Genomic DNA, 10,703 nt, shown 5'->3' on the forward strand with positions numbered 1-10,703 from the left:
TGTTTTATTTGTTACCAAAGCCCTAGGAGCTAGCACTGTGCTCAACAACACACACTCACTCACACACACACACACACACACACACACACACACAGAGTTGTTTAATATTTGTAGAAGAACAAAAAAGACGAAACTCCAAGGGTTTGGGCATGAATACCTGGGGCACAACAAAAGGAGAGAAAATGTCTGCCAAATCAAAGGTTACACATAAAGCACTTGTACTTCCTGGTGCAAAATAAGTTTTTAATCAGTGTTAGTTATTATTGCTATTTAAGTATAATGTGAATAAAGTGAAGTTTATGGATAGGTAGAAAATGGGAAGGCAAAAAGAAAAAAAAGAAAAGAAAAGAAAGAATAGAGAAGAATGATGCTGGGTTAGGGCTCTTTGTAAAGAGATGGCCAGTTTGAAAAAAGGACTTTTCAAAAAAGTAGAAAAAAGTGGTAGAAAATGGGAAGGCAAAAAGAAAAAAAAGAAAAGAAAAGAAAATAAAGAATAGAGAAGAATGATGCTGGGTTAGGGCCCTTTGTAAAGAGATGGCCAGTTTGAAAAGAGGACTTTGAAAAGAGGACTTTTCAGAAGAAGAATAGGGCAAAGGGCATCTAAGAACAAGGATACCTAATATCTACCCTGATATAACCCCCCAGCCCCCAGCTTTGCCTTCAAATCTTTAGTAAAAGTCTGCTCTATATATGTTCTGCTGCCCGTGGTTTTTTGGAGAATTCAAGAATACAAGTGGTATGCAATGTAGATGATGTGGTAAAGGCAATCTAGTCAGCAGACGGTCTCATTTTAGGATGGGGGTGCAAAACCATTTCCATTAAATCTTATAGGATGGTCGATCCTCTAGTGGGTTGGGTGACAGCTAGACCTCAAGTTACAATTCTATGGTTATATTTATGTCATGTCATCCCAGCTGGATTGTAAATTTATGCAACTAGAAATGACAAGAAATTAGTTGAATTTGCATGGCACTTTTCTATGTATAAACTTTTTTTCTTTTCTTTTCTTTCTCTCTTTTTTTTTCTTTTTTGAGGGGGAGAGGGAGAGGGAGAGAGAGAATCTTAAGTAGTTTCCACACCCAGCATGGACCCGGACACAGGACTTGATCTTACAACCCTGAGATCATGACTTGGGCTGAAATCAAGAGTTGGATGCTTGGTGGCTGAGGCACCCAGGTGCCCCTGCATTGACTCATTGGAACTAAGGAAACCTTCTGTGGTAGGTATGATAGTGTCATTCCTCACCCCTCCATTTAAAAGACAAGGAAATTCAGGAAGAGAGACTTTTACTAAGCAAGTATGCTCTTGGGTACAGAGCTCAAAGAACCCAAGCCAGCATCATATAGTGAAAATGACATGGTTTATTAAGGCTTTCACTATCTGGGTGAAATCTAGCATTCTAACTGTTCTTACCACTGTGTCATGCCACTCATCCATGTACACATCACCACACAGATCTACTGACTTTCCCTAAGAAATCTACACTTAAGTTACTTTGAAAAGGGTACCTAACCTCTCAGAGCCTTTGTTCTCACAGTCCTACAATGAAGATAAAATGGCTTTGTTAAAGAGTTGTTGTGGAGATTAAATGTCTTAACTTTAAAGCACTTGGAATATTGAGATACTTAAAGAATGTTCTCTCCTTGGTTCCCTGGCTTTCTTTCTCTTTCACGTCTCCCAATTTAAAGTTCAATACTTCTTTCATAACTCTACCGTATATTCCTTATCTTTCTCTACAGCTTTGATGGCACCTGACTCCATGACCTTTGCATGTCCTACTACTCTCTTAGGGCCAAAGATAGTCTCAGAAGGGTAGGGCTAGAGGCTGGTAATTGCTCAGGGTGGCTTGAAGCATCATAACAGGAGTCCCCCCTGCCATGTTTAGAGCACAGGGCCAAAGATCAGAATTGATGAAGCCAAATTTGTTCTCAGGTGATAGGGGTGAGGTAGATCAGGTAACAGGGACAACTAGGTATTCAGATGGTTTTAACACAAATACCAGACGTTCGTGGTAAACATTTGTCATCAAGAAAGGTATGACGTAGGAAGTTTATTGGAAACCACCCACGTTGTAGCTTGTATTTTTCATTAGACTGAATAACTTCTATCAGTTTTTATTTTTTAAAAACTCAACTCTTGCTTCCAGAAAGGCAAAGACATATTTTTTGAATTCCCAAAATTCATTTTTTCACTCTCTCAAGATTCATGTCTATCACATTTATCAGTACAGAGACTTACCTTGACTATAAAAATCCTTTCCATATATTTTAAGCAGGAATCATAGCAGAATACTAAAGCCATTTTTAACATATAGAACAGCAATTTCTTTGCTGAAATCATGTTTCCACTTGTCAAGAGCTGTCATTCCCTCAAGGGAAGTAAACATTTATGCCTGTGGCACCGAATGCCTCATAAAGAAACATTAGCAGTTGGTAGCCCTCTTTTCTATGGTGACAAGACTAAGATGTGAATTATTCATTAAATGAAAGATATTAATTTATGATTAGCCAAACTCGGGATGATGCAGAAAATTTCCCAGAGAACATATTATCCTTCAGATATTTGACATTTGAGGGCTCCTGTATTCATGGTTTCAGAAGCAAATCTATGACTCTGTGAATGGGCAAATTATCCTTCAGCTATATGGCTATAATTTATAGAACAAAAAACAATACCAATTTATTTCCTTAGTGGGTTTCAGGGACCAGTTAAAAGTTTAAAAGAATTTTTTAAGGTTGCTAGACAATGGAAGGCATTATCACAGTCATGTTTTTAGAGAAGCAAAGTGCTCAGCACCATTGCATAGCTGCATCCCACCTGGCTGGTAGCTACCTTTATTATGAATTTGGTGCAAATACATTTGGCTCCCTGGCTGTCTCCCACTCCTATAGACCATATCCTGTGGTATTGTTGAACCACTCACTTGTGTCTGGCTCTGTATCAGAGTGCTGAGTCCAGCAGTGCTTAACAAAGTCTTAGAAGGGGTGGGAGAAATTTTCATAATAGTCATACCACATAATAGTCACACATAAAAAGTTCACCTAATTATTAATAATAACAGCTAACATTTGCTGAGTGCTTACTATATGTCAGGCACTGGATACTACTACCTGACTTGAGTCCTCACAAGAGCCCTATGAGGCATCCTACAGTCATAAAGCCATAGCCACACCACTGCTGCCATCTAGCCCCTATATTTAGTATTGACTAGGAGGAAGGACTGAAGCACCTGAAAATTGGCCAGAATAGTCAGCAGAGACTCTGGTTTCCCAAGAAGATACTTGGTTGGGCTGGGTAATACAGTCCAGAAATATTGGGGAGTTAGTCTGGGGGCATATTTCTCAACCAATGAGAAATAGGAGACAGAAAGCAGCCAGCATTGTAAACTGCCTTCTGTGTGGTGGATGGTTCTGAGAAGCAGTAGCTTTGTAAGTACTCTCTGGAGATGCCCCATAAGATGCAACAGTCAGCTTTTGTTGGCAATGAAGCTATGACCATCTTGGTAATACATCTTTTATGTTTATTTTTACTTTTTTGCTACTTTAATTCTCTCTCTCTCTCCTCTCTCTCTCTCTCCTTCCCTCTCTCCCCTTGGGGAATTTCACCCAGCAGTAAAGCATTTGCACATAATCTTTTGCTTCAAACTTTATTTTCTTAGGACCCTCAATTAAAAATGCTGGTACCAGAAGTGGTTTTTAAGAGCAGACCCTCAAAATGGGATTTTGGAGTTGAATAGCCAACTTCCTATTGCTTCTATCTGAAAGCAATAGGAATGGTTTTCCTGACTCAAGTGGGATAATAATCCCTACTATGTAGTGGCTTGCATCATTGTTACCAAAGCTTTCACCTACAGTTAATTGGGATGAGGTGCAAGTGGAAGACAAGGCATTGGGATACCAAGTGGATACTGTACTTGATTGGTATGGGAGAAATGATAATGATGAGAATTGAGGAATAGACTGGTTGTCTTTAACAGCATTGATAAGCCTTGCAACACACACACACACACACACACACACACACACACACACTTGAATCAGCTAATTGACAATGTAAGAACATTATGAAAGCCAGAGGACTTCTGTGGCAACCATAAAGGAGACTCCCATCTCTTGCAGCAGTAAGTTAGACACTGTTGAAAATTAGGTTCAAGATTTAGAGTGGCAGAACTGCAAAAGAGATTGAATGCATGATTTCAATGGGTCTCCCATGTCAAAGTCTTTTCCAGATAGGAAAAATGTGAGACCTTAAAACCTGGACAATGAATATATGGGTGGCTGAGTCACAGAACCTTGAGCTCCCAATTGTCCCTAAATTTCCTTAGCTAAAGAAGCAGAACATTTCCTCTTTACAGAGGAGAACAACCTCCCCTTGCCTAGAGATCATATATGAACTCACCTGAAATAGATTCATTGTAAAGTGACTTGTTTTCTTCAAGACATGCTTCCATCACCCTTTTGGCCCTCTAATAGCTTGTGTCAGAGCTCTGCTCAGCCTGCTGCAGAAGGAAGTTGTCTACATTCCAAAAGAATTGTAGGACCTGAGAATGTGTGGGGATCAGAATAATATAGGAAGGAGCTTGACAAAAGTGAAGCCTTTTCTTTTTCTTTCAGGACCAGATTTGTCCTGGGGACACTCGCCCCGGCCTCAGCCCGGCTCCTCGCGGGCCCCTCCCCCTCGGAGGCCTTTTGTTCCTTTATTTCTTTTTCCCCCCCGTCTTCCTACCTTGATAGAAGCGCGGACTCTTCTCACTGTAGCATTCCAGCTGGTCTCTCTTTACATCTCAGGCCGAATTCGTAGATTTTCAGGATGGTTTGAAGGTTATCTAGGTAATTTGGTGGGGACAGGCGATTTGGGGACCCTGCTCTTCCGCCATCTTGCCCCTCCCTCTAACCAGGACCAGATTTGAAGAGACTTTGATTCTAGGTAAGATAAAAGATTGAGGTAATCTCTGATGTCATGTCCTCTTGAAAAATGTTGGTTGTAGGAAAATAACCTATGACTGAATCTCTCACCTAAACTGTATTTAAACCTGTAATATTTCATCAACTCAATCTTTCTAAAGAAGGGTATTTTAACTGACCTCCATATTTATTCAGGAAGTGGCAGTTCAGAGAACCCATGGAACAGCACTTTGGTAAGTCACAGGCATGAACTGATATGCACAAGGACTTTCATTGTTTTGGTGGGCATGTAGGGCAGGTGTGCCAGGGATGTAGAGTAAGAGAAAAAGGAGGTAACAACTAGGAGGGGATAGAATTGGGCTTATCCATCAGTTAGAACCAATGGTCTAGTTTTGAGTGTCTTTGGAAAGAAGGCTTAGTTTTAGAAAGGAAAAGTTCTAAACTCATGAAAAAATTTAAGAGACTGGGATTATTTACTATATTCCAAAATTTGGGGTTGTAGTGGAATGTATCTATAGGGCTGGGGAACAGGCCATTTTTTTCTCTTTTCCTTCTGCCTCCATGTAGCCTAGGGACCCCAAAAGCTCCAGGTGACCACAATCAGAAGTCTGATTACCATTAATGACTACTGTGTCTGGAGGAATGACATTCTCACAGAGGTCACTAGTAGTAGAAGTGATAGCCAAGCTTCTCGACAAAGTAGCTGGAGCAAGAGAATTCGATACTCTAAGGGACAACAGCAAAAATTGGATGAGACTTTGGTATTTGAAGCTAAGGTCTCAAGGCATAATAAACTGAATAATGGTCCTCCAAAGATGTCTATGTTCTAATCCCTAGGATCGACGAATATGCTACCCTACATGAAAGAAGGCACTTTGCAAATGTGATTAAGGTTAAGAACCTTGGGATGGGGGGGATCCCTGGGTGGCTCAGCGGTTAAGCATCTGCCTTCGGCCCAGGGCGTGATCCTGGGACTCCCTTCGGCCCAGAGTGTGATCCTGGAGTCCCGGGATCAAGTCCCATGTTGGACTTCCTGCATGGAGCCTGCTTCTCCCTCTGCCTGTGTCTCTGCCTCTCTCTCTGTGTCTCTCATGAATAAATAAATAAAATCTTAAAAAAAAAAACCTGGGGATGTGATGATTATCTGAGATTGTCCCAGTGGGCTCATTGAAATCACATGAGTCCTTAAAAATGGATCTTTCCTGGGGATGCCTGGATGGCTCGGTGGTTGAGCTCTGTTTCAGCTCAGGGCCGATCCTGGAGTTCAGGGATTGAGTCCCACATTGAGCTCCCTGAGGGGAGCCAGCTTCTCCCTCTGCCTATGTCTCTGCGCCTCTCTCTCTGTGCCTCTCATGAATAAATAAATAAAATCTTTTTTAAAAATGGATCTTTCCCAGCTGTGGAAAGAGACAGAGAAAGAGAGAGAGAGAGAGAGAGAGAGAGAGAGAGAGAGAGAGAGAGAGAAGTTTTAAGCCACTAAATTTGTGGTAATTTGTTATGGCAGCAATAGACAATAAATACACAAGACAGTTAATGTAGTAGATAAGAGATCTCATAATTGATGAGATAGATGTGATGAAAGGCAAGGATGCTCAGGTCCTGAACAAAATGATTCAAAATAAATGTATAGCAAGACACATTGTAGTAAAACTTCAGGTCTCCAGGGGCACCTGGGTGGCTCAACAATTGAGCATCTGCCTTTGGCTCAGGGTGTGATCCTGGGGACCTGGTATTAAGCCCCACAACAGGGGCTCTTCTCTTTCCCCATGAGAAGCCTGCTTCTCCCTCTGCCTATGTCTCTGCCTTTCTCTGTGTGTCTCTTTATGAATAAATAAATAAAATCTTTAAACAAATAAACTTGTTCTGACAAAAAACAACATTTCAACAGAAGAGAGAAGAGACAAATTAACAAAGACACAACAATTGGACAATAAACCTCTCATCAGTATAATTAAAGACCAAAGCATAATGGTATAAATTCTTCAAAGTAGTGAGGGAAATAATGGTCAATAGACTTCTATCCCTAGCTAAACTGAAAAAGAACTAAAGATATTTTCAGACAAAGAAAGATTGATAATTTTTCATTTATATCCTTGAAGGAGCAAATGAAGGGTGTATTCAGGAAGTTGGCTTCTTCATCACTTAGTAATCTTCTTTTGTACGTGCAGTTTCACTTGGGAAAGCTCAAAAGAAAGGCCCAGGGAGCCAGCTGACATACAGTTTATCAGCATGAAGAAAGAGGCATTCAGTTTTACAAAAGAAAATAAGCATATTCTATATTCACTCCATAATATTAAAAATATTTTTATCTTTTCAGTCATTCAATCCACAGTTTTTATTTTTTACTTTTTAAAAGATTTTATTTACTTATTTTGGAAAGAAGCAGAGGGGAAGAGAGAATCTCAAGCAGACTCCCCACTGAGCACGGAGTCCAGAGCAGAGCTCCATCCACGATCCTGAGATCATGATGTGAGCCAGAATCAAAAGTTGGATGCTCAACCAACTGAGCCAACCAGTTGCGCCAATCCACAATTGTTATTAATCACCAATCGTGAGGGAAGCAGTTTCTCATGACCACATTAGTGAATATCTGAGTCCCTGTGGTTACATGCTTAGGTAATAAAATGTGTTTTCATAATGTTGAAACAATCACTTAGGAACCAACCACAAATAAAGTTAAATCTATCTGTTCCCACTCATCTCTGTCCAGACATCCCTTGAAATTTAGTGCATGACTTATATGGCTGTAAGAAGTGGGCCTTTCCTCAAGACTAATTTCTATCCTCTCCCAATAATTTTTTAATACTTCATTCTCTATGCAAATACAAATCATCTGCAAACTGAAATTAAAATTCTTATATATGAGATACAGAATTACTAGAAATAGATAAATTGGGTAACATTACACAAAGCTTTTAACAATTAAGGGTTATGCCCAATTAAAGACCAGCTCACAAATGAAGAATCAACAAAGATAATGACATGGTGTAACCAAACCAATGTGAATCTGCTTCTTGGTGAGTCACAGATAGAAACTATGCTGGGTGAGTTGCTATACAAAGGAAACTTTATTAATGCAGCAAATAAGGAGATCACAGGGAATGACTATCAAAGCTGTGACTCTCTAAGCAAGGGATAATGGATTCCTTTTATTTAGTTTATTTAGGGTTAGGATGAATATTTAGTTAGGGAAGGAAGCCTTGTCATGGTATGTAGAGGTGGGCATAAGACCATGCATAGGCCTTAAGGAAACATGCCTATACATACATTGTATGTTATGTAAATGAGGCTTGTGTGCCTCCTTGCATGGAGACTTTAGAATGATAGTAAAGTAAAGATACTTGTCAATCATTTTAGAGATTACACCATGGTCCATCTTCTCAGGCATAAGTCAGGGGTTACACTTAAAGCCACTGGGTGGTCTGGGCTGGCTGGAGATCTTGTAGGGCAGTCCCTATTGCTTGAGGATTGTTTTCAGTTTCTGTTTCCCTGCTCACAGAATCACCTAGGCAGGGTAATCTCTGCTGCAGGAGGAAATGTAGGTGGCCTGAGCCCTGGACTCTAAGCATCCTTGTTCCCCAGCAGCAGCAGTCCTTGCTGCCTGCCTTCTCACAGGTGAGTCTCCCACCCACTAAGAATATTTTTTAAATACTGGTTTGGAGGATACCAAATTATTAGCCTGTCCAGGCAGGTACTGTCAGGACCCTGTTCATGAGGATGCAGAATGTGAATGTTCCCTACTAGAGCCTATAAAAGTTCACCTTTGTGGAATCCACAGGGAGATACTGAAAAAGGGAGAATCTGGAAGGTGGTTGATTTTTTAAAAATTTTACTCTCCATTTTATATTTGAAATTTTTTTATTCATTAAAGAGTGTCCTGTCTCTGCCCACAATTGATTAACTAGTATGAAAAATGTCCCCCCACAGTAAACAATTAGGAACCTGGACAAAATGTATTAAATGACTGGTTTTAGACATTAAACAATAATCAGTGAAGGACTGTGACCCCTAAGGAGAATGAATGCAAGCAAGGTGAGCCCTAAACCTATCCTCTTAATGTTGTGCTACCCAAGAAAGATCCATATCCTCGTGGCCAAACTTCTTGCAAAAGCGAAGTTCACTTATTCTTTCTACTTCCTCATCTTTCATTCACTCCTCAGCCAAGAGCAATTTAACTGTTATCATAATCACTTTATTAAATTCTCTCACTGAAGGTACACACATATATTTCATGGGGCATCTCTGCAGCAAGACCCTTGAAATAACCCCTTCCCTTTAAAAAATCATCAACCATTTTTAAGTGTACAGTATGGTAGCCTTAACCATATGCTCATTGTTAAAAAGTCCTCTTGCCTCTCAAGCCCCCCCCCAAAAAAAAAAGTTCTCTAGAACTTTTTATCTTGCAAAACTGAAACTCATACCCATTGAATAACAACTCCTCTCTCCTCCCCCCCAGACGCTGGCAGCCACCATTCTACTTTCTGGTTCTATGGATTTAACTATTTTAAATACTTCATATAAGTAGAATCAGGCAGTATCTGTCCTTCTGTGACTGGCTCATATCACTTAGCATAATTTCCTCAAGAGTCACCCATGTTGTAACATATAACAGAATTTCCTACCTTTTTAAGGTTGAATAATATTCCTTTGCACGTATTTAGCATATTCATTCATTCATCCACCCATGGACATTTGCTTCCACCTTGCTATTATGAATTATACTGCCATGAGCATGGGTGTGCAAATCCCTTCCTTGAAATTCATCTGTTTGTTTTCATTACACCGAACTTTCTTGTATGCCTACCTCTCTGGCTGCCTATTCTCTGCTTTATTAGCTACCCCCCCCCTCACTGCTCTTTATGTGCTAAGTACTTTCAGGAATTTTGTCCATGGGCCTTTCTCACTCCTTTATTTATGTCTTGCTTTAAAAGTTAATTCAGGGGCGCCTGCACAGCTGCCGGTTCTTGATTTCAGCTCAGGTCATGTTCTCAGGATGGTGAGATGAACCCCATGTTGAGCTTTTGGCTCAACGGGGAGTCTGCTTGAGATTCTCTCTCTCCCTCTGCCTCTCCCCCTGCTCACATGTGTGTGCTTTCCAAATAAATAATAATAAATAAATAAATAAATAAATAAATAAATAAATTCTTCTAAAAAATAAAAAAGCTAATTCACAGGCTTTCATTGTTCTTCTAAGCTTCTGGAGCAATATTTCTAATGGTTTGCCAAATATTTCCACCTGCATATTCCAGTGGTATCTCAAACAAAATGTGTCTAGAGTCAAATTCAAATTAACATGCATTTAGTGCTTGTCTATTCTGTTGGCTCTAAGTTAGGTTGTAGGTATGCAGAGATAAATAATTTCACACTTCCCTTCCCAAATACGCTCCTTCTCCTGCACTCTCTGTTTTGTAAATATTATCACCATTCCCAGTTACCCTGGGAAAGGCCTCTTGGCCACCTCACATCTCTTTCCTCTCCACGTCCAGTTGACTCTCCCAAACATCTACTTCCTCTGCCTCCTCGTTCTTTCACCCCCGGATCATCACAGCTGCTTCCTAACTGACCTTCAGTCCAGCTGTCACACCACCGCCACTAGCATGCCCCTTCTGAAACACAAATCTGGTCATGCAGGGCTTGCTTACGATGCTCAGTGACTCTCCATTGCTTAGAGTAAAATTCTGAGCTCCTGGGCACAGGAGGCCCCAGAGGACACGACGCCTTTATTCCTTTCCTGTATGTCCTTTCGTCATCCTAGGCTCCTTATTTTCTAGGAACTTCATATTATGCTGCTGTTTTCAA

This window comes from Nyctereutes procyonoides, unplaced genomic scaffold, assembly GCF_905146905.1.
Source record: "Nyctereutes procyonoides isolate TBG_1078 unplaced genomic scaffold, NYPRO_anot_genome, whole genome shotgun sequence".
In the NCBI taxonomy this organism is placed as follows: Eukaryota; Metazoa; Chordata; class Mammalia; order Carnivora; family Canidae; genus Nyctereutes; species Nyctereutes procyonoides.